Raw genomic sequence first — 14,895 nt, 5'->3', positions numbered from 1 at the left:
AATAACTGGCAACACACTTCTGGGATCTGAGAGTTTTACGAGCAAAAGGACAGGAAACACACTAAGGCCCTGCAGCTGCACAATGTAATCCAAATGGATGTAGGAGTCTGCCTGGGCAGATCTCACTGCAGGATTGGGACCACAGAAGGGGAAATCTCCAGAGATAATCATGTTTATTTTTTTCTTTTTCTTCAATAAAAGATTTGAAACATTAGGAAGTAAGTGGTTTATAAACACATAACACAACACCAGACTTTTGTAGGTCAAAATACAAAACAATTATAAATAAAACTTGCCTCAGAACACTATTCAGGTCTTGCCCCTCCAAATTAATGAACTAGTCCTGGGGAAATTAGACAAAGTCCCATTACTTAAATTTAAAATGGATTATCCTGCAGTTTACTGGGTCTCTTTTCAGTATTCTCCTAAGATTTTCAATATGCCCTTTCCATACAAGTCTCAATAATTTTTCAATTACAATTGTACTGAAGGTTTAGAGAGCTTAAATCCAAAAATTCAACAATGAAGACATTTCTTATTTTTAATTATTTCCTACTAATGTCTTCAGCGTACTCAGAACTATTTTCAAAGGAAGTGATCGATAATTTTATTAAGATTCAAAGGGAAGTCTATGATTAGGAATCAGTAAATTTGTCGCCATCAACAAATATTGTAATTCTCCTTAGAATAATGGATGGAAATGTATAACTGATATTGGTTTAAACTGCTGACAGTACCTAAAAAACAAAAAAAATTGGTAAGTAGAGAAATGGGCAGCAACAACACCAGTGATTTCCAGTGAAATACTTTTCAAGGTAATTTCATTGTAATGATTAGTGCTAAAGGCCCTGACTCAGAGCCTGTATCTTCACCGGATAAATCAAGAATGGAAGAATTAGCAGGATTCGGCTAATTACTCTAGATGAATAATACAGCAGCCTTTCCTCATTGCTATTCAAGGAGGACTGAAATGTTAGCCGGCAGTTCTGGACTGTCACTTAGAGCTTCCTAGTCTGACTCAGATTTCCTACTGCCAAGCTAAATGTACTTTTACAACTACCACCACCCCCCCGGCTAGCTCTCTGCTAAGATCATTACATGCCCAGCTGCTTTTAAACGAAATGTAGCTGTCTGACCCACAACTATCCTTCCCCACTTGTAGGGGTGCTCAGTGCACCCAGGTCTTTCCCAGGCACCAGCACAACACTGCCCTGGTCCATCCGGACGTGAAGGAAGGTTCCCCAAAGCCCGGGGCTCCGGGGAAAGGTTTCCTCCTCTGGGTTTCGGTTTGGTTGTAAACCCGAGCGCTCGCTCTTCGGCGGGGCCCAGGCAGCGGCGGCGAAGTCCGCAGGAAGTTGGCCGGCCTGCGTGACTCCCAAGCGGGAGTGAAATCCACTTCGGGAGGGAGCGGCGCCGCGTCTCCCTGCGCGATCAGCTTCCAAGGGTGCAACAGCTGCCGCCTGCCCGCCCCGCCCGCCGGGCCGCCTCCGCGGACCCCCCAAAGCACCTGCTCGCTGCAGATCCGCGCCCAGCCCGCAGCCGAGCAACCCCTCGGTCCGCAACACCCCACAGCGCCCGCTGCCTGCCCGTGTCCCAGCCGCAGCCGCGGCCACCCGCGCCCCGCAAAGCCCGATCGGACCCTCGGCTGCCTTCCCTCCAGCCCCCCACTGCCCCCGGCCCGGGGCCTCCTCCTTGCCCGCACCGCACCGCACCGCACCCCCCGGCTGGCCCCTTTGTCCGCAGCCCCCCTCGGGCTCGCCCCGCAGCCGGGCGCGGGGCTGCCGCGGCTCCTTACTCGGAGTTGCCTTTGCCGCGAGGGCTCCGGGCTCTGCCGCCGCCAACTTCCCCGCGCCGGGCACCAGCTGCTTCCCCGCCGGCCGGGCGGCCGCCCTGCGCCGCCCCCGCTCCCCGGCGCACGTGGGCCCGGCCCAGCCCAGAGGACGTGGCAGCCCCGGACCAGAGGGGAACCGGCGGCGCAGGAGGCTCCTCCCGGCTCCGCTCCAGCGGGGCGCCCTCTGCCGCACGCAGGCTGGACCCGCCGCTGCCCCCACCTCTAGGGCGGCTCCAGCCTGTCTTCCTCGGCCCTTCCCTCCGCTCCCGCCAGCCCCGCGCCGCTCCCCGGCCGCCCACGTTCCCTGGCCGGGGGCAGGAGCGGGGACCTGGGCTGGGAGCCGCCCGGCGGCTGAACTCGGCAAACTCCGGGTAAACACGCAACAGGCTCAGAGCAGAGCTGCACTCTGGAGGCACGGTCCGTTTATTTCAGCAGCGTGTTCCTCTAGGTGATGGCAACACAAACACGGCTCTGCCCCTACGAAGAAATTCAGCCCCTGGCCTCTCCCAAACCCGTGAGATCCAAGAGAAGTTTTGCGACGTGTCTCGAAAGTTGCGTAACAAACCCAGGCCCTGCTGGCGACAGGGAATTTCCCAAACTTGCAGGACTTGCACAGAAACTGCCCTGCCAGCACCTCCCGGACACTTCAGCTGCGGGAGTTCAACAGTAGCAATGTTGCAGGAGGGAACAGGCCTGGGGGGTCTGGTCTCGAACCATTTGGGTTTTGCTCCAAAGGAATCTTAAGCTAAATCAATGGTTCCCAACCGTTTTGGCTCGAGGGCCACAGATACCATTTTTAAAACCCTGAAGGGCCCTCAGTCTCCACCAGCAGCCCCACTCCCCCTCCCCACTGCAGTCAGATGGAAGCAATTCTCCTTGCTGATCTCCTGTCCCCCTGGCTGCAGCAGGGAAACTGCACACATCCTGTAGCCCTGTGCACTCCATCTGCGTCCCTAGGTAGTGGCTCCCTTCTACAGCCAGGGTGATGGGAGATCCGTGCTCCCGTCCCTCTGACTCCAGCAGGATCCCCAGTGCCTACGGATCCAGGTGGAGAGTTTTGCCCTGCTCCTTGCTACAGTCAGGGGGAGGGGAGTGCTGTGCTGATCTCTGGTCCTCTTGGCAGCAGCAAGGAGCCTGCACTAGCAATGCGCTCCTCCTGGGTCCCTAGGCAGCAGCTCCCTTCTGCAGCCAGTGGGAAGGGAGCAGTGGGCCACTTTGAAAGACCCCGGGGGCCACTTTTTGGCCCATGGACCACAGGTTGGGAACCACTGAGCTAAATTCTGCAGCAAGGTACATGGGCCCTGGAGATAGAACATTATTTAGATTGTAAAGGCAAGTACTTGGAAGTTAGGAAATGCCAGTTTTATGGTTGCACGTTCAACTTCTCTTCAGCACCTCTGTGCAATATGATGCAGTTTTTAATTACATGTAATTATTTTTTCTACAGGGCCCCTGCCCCAGGGAGTATTATAGGAAGGAAGCACAAGAGGGCAGAATGCAGGTTGCATGGGCAACCATAAAGCTGCTAAAACAATGAGAGTCCTGTAGCACTTTAAAGACTAACAAATTTAATTTCTTCAGGCATAAGCTTTCTTGGGCTGCAACCCACTTCGTCAGATACAAGAAATAGAAATCAGATAGGGATATATATACATCCAAGGGTAAGAAACAACAATGGGGAGGGCAGGTGTTAGCAAAGTCCATTCAGTTATAGTGGATGAGGCCTATTCACAACCATTGATTAGAAGGTGAGAATGTGTGAACAGTGACAATTACTTCTTGTAATGAGAGAGCCATTCCAAGTCCCGATTCAGATCCAGTTTGATTGTATCAAGTTTGCATATGAGTTCCAGCTCTGCATTTTCTTGCTGAAGTCTGTTTTTGAAGTTTTTTTGTAGAAGTATGGCAACTTTCAAGTCAGCTACAGCGTGTCCTGGGAGATTGAAGTGCTCTCCTACTGGTTTATGGATGTTACCATTTTTTATGTCTGACTTGTGTCCATTTATTCTTTTGCGTAGTGACAGTCCGGTTTGGCCAATGTACATGGCAGAGGGGCATTGCTGGCACATGATGACATATATTACATTAGTAGACGTGCAGGTGAATGAGCTCCTTATGGTGTGGCTGATGTGGTTAGAACCAGTGATGGTGTCACTAGAGTCAATGTGTGGGCAGAGCTGGCAACAGGGTTTGTTGCAGGGATAGGTTCCTGTATGGTATACAGTTGCTATTTCCTTACTTTCAAGTGCATGACTTGCACTTTAAAAAACATTATATTAATGAAGTTTTTGCATGCGATATTTATATTAATGAAATAGGAGAATGCTGACATGTGCTAGTGGGATGGAGGAGCTTTTTCCAGAGCACAGAGTTAATCCAGTTGTGGTGTCAGGGCTCAGCAACAGTGCCCCTGTGGTACTTTAGTATAGACACTACCTATGCTGACAGGAGGGGTTCTCCCATTGCTGTAATTAATCCCCCTCCCTGAGAGGCGGTAGCCAAGTCAACAGCAGAATTCTTTCCTTGACCTAGCGCTATCTACACCAGGAGTTAGGTCAGCTTAAGTCTCTCAGTGGTGTGGATTTTTCACACGAGGCCTAAAACACCTTTCATACTGTGGATATCTCAAGGGGCTTAATGAAGTAATATTAGGTGGGGATATTGTAGTGGTTGTGTGTACAAATGTAGTAGCCATTCTGTTTCCCAAACACTTAGGGACACTAGAATTTGAGGACCCAAACTCCAGGATTACCCATAATCTTTGAAAAGTACTATTACATATTTAACTTTCACCTGCACAGCCATGAGAGATGGATAGAAGGATCACAATTTGAAACTGTTGCTGAAGGACAGATAATTACAGTGTTCCAAATTCATCCATGGCTTCAGTTGAGTTACATAAGGGATGAATGTGGCCCAATACATTTAATATTAAATTGAATGAGTAAATCTTTTTCTATTTTTGATTCTGTGAATTGTGTATTAAAGGTCAGACTTCGTACAACCTCTGTGTGAATGGGATTAAGGTTTTTATATAGTTAGGTACAGTTCTGAGAGAAAGATATGTGAATAAAAATATAACCACCACACTGTAAAGGTTGTATGAATGCTTATCACTGAGACTTTTCTATTTAATTGGCCAGGATCATGACCTGAGAATCAATGTTGGTGTCAGAATTATTCATAGGCTCTAGGTGTGTGATTTTCATTTTTAAATATTTGTGTTTTTAAAGGACATGTTTAATGGTGCATCTTTACTTGAATTGCACTTTGCAAACTTAATGAAGCTTTTTGTTATTTAATTGCTAGTGTGGTCTGGCTGAATGTTTATTATAAACCCCTAGTTTAAGACAATGCAGCAAAATTTTTGAAATTTTGTAGGTTTCAAACATCAAATAAGCATTGTATAATAGCTAAAGTCTTTCACTGGAGGATCTCAAAGTGTTTCAAACCTATCTTTCATTCTCATAATATCTCAGTAAATATTATCATACCTATTTAATGGATGGATAAAATGAAGCACAGAGAGGTTAAGCGACTTGACCAACATTACACAGCAAGTCAGTAGTGATACTCAGAACAGAATGAAGAAATCCTAGCACCTTGTCTTCTGCTCTAACTACTACACACTTTTCCCAATGGAAAAATCAATTTAGGTCAAAGATCAGAAGTGCTAAGGAGTTCTGGGGATATGCTTCTGTAATATTTTTGGACTTTTAAATGCATAATTAGTTGATTATTAAGTAAGTTTTATTCTGTGTATATGTGGTGAAGTGCCACAAAATATCAAAACTTTACATAGATAAATCTGTCTAATAGTGGCTGATATATGATGAACAGTTATTCTAACCTTTCTAACGTCAACATTTGGATGTAATTTACATAGATTTTATGTCAGCAAAATGATGTAAGACCAGGACATTGTCAGTTAAGTAATATAAACAAACTCACTTCTGACCCTTCATAACAATAACTATATGAAGGTAAATGGGATTTTCCCATCTGCTTCTGTCCACGATAAATGTGATTAAGTACATTTTTGTTTGGTTATTGATTTATTTACCTGATTTCTTCTGAATGCCAGGTATGTGCTATACATTTTGTTCAAGAAAAATAGGGCAGTTTGCGTTATTGATTGTAGTCAGCAATTCAGTACAGTAGTCAAAAGATTTGGCTCAAATTTTAAGACATTGCACATTTGTGTTCTGATACTCTTTAAAATGTATAAGTAAAAACCTCTTTTGGCTTTATATACACAAAACCTAATGCCAGGAGGAATTATTATCTTTATTTTATTCAAAAATCTGTAAAAAAAAGTGTGTTCAGACAATTTGGAGTTATGAATGTGTAAAAAAACCTACTTCAAACTGCTTATATTTGTAGATGATTTTATATGCTAACATAACTCAAAGATTTTAAAGCGATTTTAACAGCTTTAACAAAATAGTACAGAATCTCCATTGAACCAATAACTCAATATTAATAGCATCCACCGAAAAAACAAAACAAAACACCATCAACAACAAAAAATACGACCAGCATGTGACTGGGTACAGGGCGATGTTCCCTGGCATTAACTTCAACTTCTCTTTCTCCTCCACTTAAATAAGTGCTAGGGGGCAAGGCTGTAGGACAGCCGCTTGTGAAAGATGGGGAAGATAAGCAAGTAGGGCTCCATACCCAAGGTCTTAGAACTGGGATGAATGCCAAGCTGATTAACTCACTTTACTTCCTTGCTCATTTTTGAGGAAAAGACCGTGTTGACTGTAGCTGCAGAATTTTTTTTCCTGCTGAGTCATTCTTTGCTTGGAGGAATTTTTCCAATCAACTGAGGTAATTACATTCTCCCTGTACCCATACTTATAGTGCCGGACTGTTCATGGGGACATAGGAAATAGGACTGGAAAGTATATCCTGGGTCACCAGCTGCTTAATACACAAGGGACAGGCTTATGAAAAGCTTTTGCCAGCAGAGCCCCCTAGTGGAGACAGCATAAGCAGACAGAAGAAGTACTGGCATAGCTAAACCACCTTCCTCAATGACATTAGCTAAAGAGACAGAATCACTCTTTTGTTGGTGTAGTTAAATCTATACTGGGAGTTTTGCCAGTATAGCTACATCAGCCAGGGGGTGCAATTTTTTCCACAGTCCTAACCAACATAGCCATGTCAGCAAAACTTTGTGGTATAAACTAAGCCATTATCAAACGCACAACATCTGGCAGGTGGGGCAGGCAGCCTGCTTATGCTGGCCCCTTGAAAAGCCAGAGAACTGATTTACATATATTTATATAAAAAGCACATACCAGCAGGCTGGAGTCAGTTTGTGGCCAACAGGCAACATGGGCAAAGGATTTCTTGGATAGCATCTCTGTTAAATGCTACAAAAGGGCAGCAGAAACAGAGCAGGCAAATTTGGGATTAAAATGCAGAGCAGACCAAGGAAGGAGTTAGATAAGAAAGTGAAGCCCATATGGAATCGTGGGATAGGATTGAGTTCCTGAGATTGATTTAGCCTGCATTCGTGCTACAGAGTAGGTGAGTTGCCAGCCTGGCTGAAACGAAACCCAGGCTCAAGCCTATACACTCAGTTGTGCCTGCAAGCCTAGGTTTCAAGCACCCTCAGGCCTGGGTGAGAGGCTTTTCTGTGTGGAGGAAAAGGGGGACAATACCCAAGCTGTAGCCTGGGCTAGCCCTGCAGGGAAGACATACCCCTAGTGGAGTGTGAGAAGTAAAGATTAAAAAACTCTGTCTGTTTGCCAGAAAAGCTGAAGTAGTCATAGGGAGGCCAGAGCCTCTGCCCAAAATCTGGTGGTCAAATAGTTCTGGTGGAAGGAGTGGCACTAGGCTGGCTTTGCACAGTCCTGTCCGACAGATTCCAGAGGGATATATTTAGCTTCTGCTCTTCCTATACAAAGGCCTTTATGGTTGGCATTTCCACGAGAATCTCTTCTGTTTCCAGGTATGCTGGCACCATTTTTATAATGCAGCTGCTGAGAGCCATTGAACCAAACTCTAAACGCTGTATATAATGGAATCCACTTCAAGCCGGGGGTGCGGCAGCACTCCTCGCCCCTTTAGTTCCAGCACCAATGCCAGTCTCCTCTCATTTTATTGGCTTCTTAATGAGATAAAGATACTGCAGGCCTCAAGGCCCCCCAGATGGTGATGGCACCCATCTGTATGTCTCCTCGTCAACTCAGAAAGAGAGAAGCATAGCTGGATGGATGAAAATCAGCTGGCTCAAACTCAGCAAATGCCAGGAGGAAATGTGAGTAGCAAGCGAGGACACTGACCTCACCATCTGATGTGTGTGTTTAGCCATCAGTTATCCAAGAAGACTGTATTCTCTGGGTCATGTTGGACTCCTGAATACTCAGAGGGGTCAGAGGGGACAGGTGTCCCGCAGGGATCAGTTCTGGGTCTGTTCAATAACTTCATCAGTGATTTAGGTAATGGCATAGAGAGTACACTGATAAAATTTGCAGATGATACTGAGCTGGGAGGGGTTGCATGTGCTTTGGAGGATTGGATTAAAATTCAAAATGGTCTGGAAAAACTAGAGAAATAGTCTGAAGCAAATAGGATGCAATTCGATAAGGACAAATGCAAATTACTCCACTTAGGAAGGAACAATCAGTTGCACAGATACAAAATGGGAAATGACTGCCTAAGAAGGGAGGTTATAGTGGATTACAAGATACACAGTTGACTCCATATGTAACACTGTTGCCAAAAAAAAAAAAAGCAGACATCATTCTGCAGTATTAGCAAAAGTGTTGTAAGCAAGACAAGAGAAATAATTCTTCCGCTCTTCTCCATGCTGATTAGGCCTCAGGTGGAATACTGTGTCCAGTTCTGGGTGCCACATTTCAGGAAAGATTTGGACAAATTGGAGAAAGTCCAGAGAAGAGCAACAAAAATGCCTAAAGGTCTAGAAAACTTGGCCTATAAAGGAAGACTGAAAAAAAATGGGTTTAGTCTGAAGAAGAGAAGACTGAGGGGGAACATTATAACAGTTTTCAAATACATAATAACAGTTACAAAGAGAAGGGAGAAAAAATGTTCTCATTAACCTGAGGATAGGCCAAGAAGCAATGGGCTTAAATTGCAGTAATGGCAGTTTAAGTTGTACATCAGTAAAACCTTCCTGTCAGGGTAGTTTAGCACTGGAATAAATTGTTTAGGGTGGTTGTGGAATCTCCATCATTAGAGATTTTTAACACCAAGTTAACCAAACACCTATCAGGGGACTGGACAAGATGACCTCTTGAGGTCCTTTCCAGTCCTCTGATTCTATGTCAATGGAGAGCAATGGGAAAGCCACCTTTTCATGAAGGCCATTTCATAATGGCAGAGCTAAAGAATGACCTAGCACTTCATAGATCACAGAAACAATGGGGAAGAAGAAAGCAAGAGAGGGAAAGAGAATATTTTTGTTTAAAAATCTACACGGCACCTGCTAAACCTAGCACCAGGTATCAGTTTGCAGTAAAAACTTCTCAGATGATTTATTTTTAGGTTTTTCCCTCTTCTGTATTCTCCACTCAGGTTTGTATACTGATGGGAACCTCTCTGCATTGCCCTAGCAGGCCCATTTCCCTCCCATCAGTCCTCTTTTTCTTACACGGCACAACTTCGCAGATTTGTTTGCTGTCAAGCTGTGTTTTAAACCTCCAAAATGCCTGGCAGCATTTTAAGTCACTAAGGGCCTAGTTCTGCTCCCAGTGAAGTCAATGACTCTCACTGACTTCAGTAGTACAAGATTAGACCCTGATTTTTTCTGCTCTGGTGAGAGTGGGTGACTGAGGTGAATGGCAATGTGCCTTCCTTGCTAGCTAACCCATTGAAATCTGGTTCAAGTCAAGAGTCAAGTCATTATACCATCTACTAAGAGTTTAGTAGATTCTAAGAAATGAGAATTCCATCTAGTTTTTAACTGGTATTCTTGGTTGCAACCTCATTAGAGAGGCCACTGACTGAACTAGCTTGCAGACCACATTACTGTCTCTGTCTCTCTCTTCTGGAGTAGATTCCTCCAAAGAAGGTGGATCCTTATTGGCAAGGCAATAGAGTGTCGAGCATTGTTGCTGTTCCTGCTGGACTTGTTCTGCAAACAGCAGCCTGCAGGCTCCTGGGCTGACTGTCTGATGCACTTAATACATTTTTTTGTTTGTTTGTTTGGGGACTAAAAAATGTGCAGAATGTAATTTACCAAAGAAAACCCGTCTTTAGAAGAACGCATGAATTGTGACAGAAAACGAAGAGTCACATCATCAGCTGGTGTAATTTGGCATAGCTCCGCTGAAGTCAATGGAACTACATTGACTTACAGCAAATCCTGGCCCACAGGCATTTAAAGTTAAGGATAAAACAAAGAAAGGGTCCTAGAATTATTTTCCTCTGCAGCTCCTCATTATGCCTCCGTATTACAGGACACATGAACAGCAAAATTCCTCTTGCAACAGGAACAACACATTAAAACATACAATACTATTACTACCACCACTTCCACATTCGTATATATCACTTTTTATCAGTAGATCTCAATGTGCTTTAACAAAGGAGGATTTTGCCATTTTGTCAAGGGGGAAAACTGAGACAGAGATTAAGTGACTTCCGCAAGGTCACCCAGCAGGTCAGTGGCAGAGCCAATACTAGATCCCTGGTTTCTGAAGTCCCAGTCCAGTGGTCTATCCACTAGGCCACACTATCTTCCATTAGAAATATTACATCAGAACAATAACTCAACTTAGCTTTATGTCCTCAGGGTATTATCTATTATTAGCGAATTCTGATAGCTGATTTACTAGTCATATTAGAAAGACAAGATGGGTGAAGTAATATATTTTATTGGACCAACTTCTGTTGTGAAAGAGGCAAGCTTTCGAGTTTACACATGCCCTTCTTCAGTACCTGAATATCCAGTAATATCCTATACTTCAAATAAAATGCCCAGTAATATCTTTTACCTGAAGAAGAGCTCCATATAAGCTCAAAACTTGTCTCTCTCACCAACAGAAGTTGGTCCAATAAAAGACATTACCTCACTGACCTTGTCTCTGTAATATCATGGAACCAATATAGCTACAACACTGCATTACCATTCATGTTATATACGCTACAGAAATTAATATATTTTGTAGGCAAATTCTGTTCTAGAAAACTTAGTCTTTTTATATATTTACACAAATGATTCTTTTAAGTGAAAAATGCAAATTTTACTTGAGAATAAGCAAGTCTATCATCTGCTTTCAAAGGCTCGCAATTCTAAAACCAGGATAGACATAGGCTGTAAAAGCAAAACTTATGATGTTATATATTTCATACAGCTAAATACTGTGACTAAAAGTAAGTTTATACAGTGTTATGTGCACCATGAGTTACAGAAGTCATAAAAATCATGCTCATTGACAAGGCTTTCTTCATTACAGTACATTGAAATAAACACTATTAGATCTACTTATAATTTTTCACATCTCCTTTTGTGCCACTGACACTACATAAACCTTACAAAACAATGCCTAATGCACCCTAAATCACAATATTTTTGAAAGCTCACACCTACCTACATTTTCATGTTCAATCGCCACAAATATATCAACGTACATATAACTTATGGTGTACCTCAGAAAAAGTAAGCCTGTGATGATATATAATTTTCTCTTCAACCTTTCCTCTTTTCTGAGGAATCTGTCATATCTGCAAGACTTTCAGAGTCTACTGTGGGCTGGATCCTGGATGATGCTGACCAGCTTCCTGCAAGATGCTAAGTACCCTCAACTCCCACTACTGTTACTAAGAATTGAGGGGACTTGGTAACTCACAGAAGAATCTCAGTTCTTTGTGGAATTGTCCAAATAAGCTAAATTCTATTATGCAATTTTAGTTAGTGTTGATTGTAGTTTGACATTTCCATTCCACCTTCCTTTTTATATCACAGAAGAAATATACTGAAATGGCAAACACCTAGCTTTGCTTCGCATACGTTTTTCATCCCAATAGGTAAGGTTTTTTTAAATGTTATGTTCACTGTCAGGAGGATGAGGAGATTTTTTTTTTTGGAGAAACTTAGAGACCAAATCCTTTTAGTTTTAAAAGATCCTGTGCTGTTCAAGGACTTTCAGGAGAGAATTTGGCTCCTTTGTGTATAAATATACTGCTACTCTGGATCCACTTCTGATGTTCCTCAATCATAGCAAATAGGTGTCCAGATGGCTTAAAGAATTGGGAATTTTCTCTCTAAACCATTACCTTAATTCCAGTCCATAGTTCTTGGCTGTTCAGTGATCTGTTAAAAGACTCAGTGACATTTCAGGGAATAGGGGTGACTTTGCAGCATACCCTTAAAGCCTCATTCTGGCACCTAGCTGTACCCCCCTTTGATGGCCACCTTACTGAGGCTGGGAATGTGGAACAACGCAATCAGAGGGTGTTTTTGGATCCACAGAGGTTGTGTCATATATCAGATGTGTCCAGAGTTGCTTTTATCCATCTTGATCTGGCTAGGAGACTGGGACCACTCTTTCTGGATGTAGACATTGCTACAGTTCTCTGTAATGGCTCCTCAAACATGGAACTTACTGTTGTCTGGTTCAGAAGAGCCTGAATGTGATGACATTTAAAACCCCACTATAAAGCACAGGCTCTTGGGTTGGAGGAGCATGTCAGAAGCACTTGCCTATGTTAGGGAGGGGATTATGGTCAGCTTGTTTTTTTTCAAGTTGGTTACTGCTAGCATGGAAAGTGGCTTTACTTGGGTTGATTGCAATGAGAGATTTTACCAAAGGTGCCAAATATTTTCCTACATTTTTATAAATAGAAATAAATAAGTAAAGTTAATTAGTGATCTATGCTTAGCTCCTACCAGAGAAGAAAAGTCCACATGGCTAAAAACACCTTCACAATTAGCACTAACTGGAATCCTTGATGGCACTGGCCCAGGCCTGGACTGGCATGCAGACTGAATTAACCATGGGAGGCGTGTCCCTCCCATGGCTATGCAAGTTTGATTCCAGCCTAGAACCCTTTCATTATAAATGGCAGGGCTTCTGCTAAAGATGCAAGAAATTCTTCCTGCATCAATAACCATCTCTGGGCTCAATTCCAAAGTCTCTTCACATTTTATTTACAGAAGTTCATATCAGTTCAGTCCCTTGGACTCCAGCAGATAACCCTGTAACCTCTTTTGATAATATCTTCCAAGGACTCACATTTACAATGCATACACGTTACATTTCATTGCAGTGCTCACCTCACCATTTTGCTGAGAATTAACTTTAGCAATAGATGATTGAGACTGATTCTCTAGTTGTGCAAATGTGGGGCCCAGTCTTACAGCTCACATGTGGAAGCAGCATCATTCATTTCAATGGTTCCCATGAGTGTGGTCTTCAGTGGCCTGCCCCTGTATTCAAATCCCCATAGAAATCAGTTTAGAAGTAAATTTGTCCATTCTTCATTCCAAGTTTTCCTGCACTCTTCCTCTCTGTATTCAAATAAAAGATGATAGACATGTCACGGCATTTTCTTGCAATAGAAATGCCCAGGCCATACAAAAAAAATCCTTATGCAAAACATGAACTCTCCAACACACCAGGCACAATAGCAGCACAGCCAGGCCGTGGCTTGAGCAAGCACAGGGGCAGTCTGTCAGAGCTACCAGGTAGTAGGGATATCCCCAACAAGGTAGCAACAGTGAGCAGACTTTAGGAGCCTATATACCTGCCTTGGGGTCACCTGGTGAGACTCTTGTTTGTGGATTGGCTAGCTGCAAGTCCTAAAGGCACAATTACCTCAAATGACTCTCAGCAGGCTCAGAGCGCTCATCACACACAATAATCCTGTGGTACAGAGCTACCCACCTCACAGCAGGCACCTCCTTGGAATGGTAGAGTCCTCTCACTATCATGAGTACTAAATTCACACACATTTCTAAAGAGAAAGACAAATAAACCTGGAATCTGCTGTGTGTTTGCAATTGCAAAGTTGTCTTTTATTATATAGGAGCAGCGCTTGCAACCCTTGCCATGGTGAATAGATGTTATTCAAGCAACTAGTTCCACATCAGCTTTGATGCAGAATCTGGGTGTGGATGTCTCTCCCACCTAGTACTAAAGGAGGGAGTGGGAGTCTCCCACCTCCCTAATGTCAGTGGAGCTACTTGTGTGAGTAGGTGCTGTGACAGCTCGAGCAATATCTTTGCAATACCATAGTGTATTAAGAGTATGAATGGTTTAGGTATCATTATGAGCCAGGGATTGTATGCACTCCATGCAGGGAGGGTTACCACAGCTCCTTCAGAAAGTGAAAACAGCAGGGGACGGATACTTCAGAGACCAATAGACAGTGAAAGGCCTTTTGGACAAGTAGCCTGAGTTTAAATTGACTTGGGGCCTTCATTCTGGTTCCTGATCTAAAGACTGAGATGAACTTGTCACCACTGAGAGAACCCACTTGTGAGGTTTGAAGGACTGACACTTACCAGTGTCCTATGTTGAAGTGGGGGGTGACCTCTGGTAAGGTTTTTAGATTGCATGTAGGTTTTTTTTAATTGTTTTTCTGTGCTTTCTCGGTAATGTTTTTACCTTAAGAATAGATGTGCTTGCTTAGAAGGAGCTGTGTGGTAAAATAACTGTGGGCAATACATGGGACAATACTTTCAGAGACAGAGCAAACATTTAGGCAGACTGACGTGCTGGGGATATGAATATAAATCAGGGAGCTGCGCAGCCTTAAAACCCCTGGTCAGAAGGGTGTGAGACATGGGTCTCAGCCCAGGATAGGTGACAACTGGGAACCAAAAACCTTTAAGTGGTGCCCTCAAAGTACCATAGAGGAGGAATACAGGTGCAGTTACCCCAATACCATGACAGGTGCTACTTAGCATGAGTAAGGGTTGCAGAAGCAGACTAAGAGGAATTAGAGATGGGCACAAAGTTCAGTTTTGAAAGTGGATCCAAATCCAAACTATCCCACTGTTAGGGGTTTGACAAGGTGTGGGTGTGTGCTTCAGATCAGGTGTTCTGGTTTGGGACCATTCCTCATAGCGATAAGCATCATTA

The sequence above is a fragment of the Emydura macquarii genome, unplaced genomic scaffold, assembly GCF_026122565.2.
Source record: "Emydura macquarii macquarii isolate MOO-44397 ecotype Brisbane River unplaced genomic scaffold, CSIRO-AGI_Emac_v2 contig_318, whole genome shotgun sequence".
Classification (NCBI taxonomy): Eukaryota; Metazoa; Chordata; order Testudines; family Chelidae; genus Emydura; species Emydura macquarii.
Note: the sequence above shows the minus strand (reverse complement) of the source record.